Source organism: Pomacea canaliculata, linkage group LG3, assembly GCF_003073045.1.
Source record: "Pomacea canaliculata isolate SZHN2017 linkage group LG3, ASM307304v1, whole genome shotgun sequence".
Taxonomy (NCBI): domain Eukaryota; kingdom Metazoa; phylum Mollusca; class Gastropoda; order Architaenioglossa; family Ampullariidae; genus Pomacea; species Pomacea canaliculata.
Genome location: NC_037592.1, coordinates 33,357,446 through 33,357,855, shown reverse-complemented (window position 1 = coordinate 33,357,855; position 410 = coordinate 33,357,446).

Sequence of the window (410 nt, the reverse complement as noted above, 5' to 3'; positions counted from 1 at the left end):
GATGTATGCACCTCAGTGTCAGCGATAGTTAGCTTACAGGATAACTTTTCTATGCAAGCATAACTAAAATTAGAAACAAATATCAAGAATATTGCGAAAATCAGGCATAACAACACAAGTAATCACTTATTGCAGGTCATGACACCTAAACAAACTTACAGAATATCAATGAAGGAAAAAAAACAAGGAAGGTAGACAGCAAATCATAGATATGTACAGTGCACATAACATTATTAAGCGTTAATAATCAGAAAGGAACTACAAGTGGAACTGCAAAATTTAAGAATATCTTTTTAGGCAGGCAAAACTCTCGACACATATACTGATTTTAATTAAAAATCCCAATACACGAATGTAAAGGATACTCTCCAAGTGTGCATTCCTTTCTACACAGTGTACAGTTGATTCTC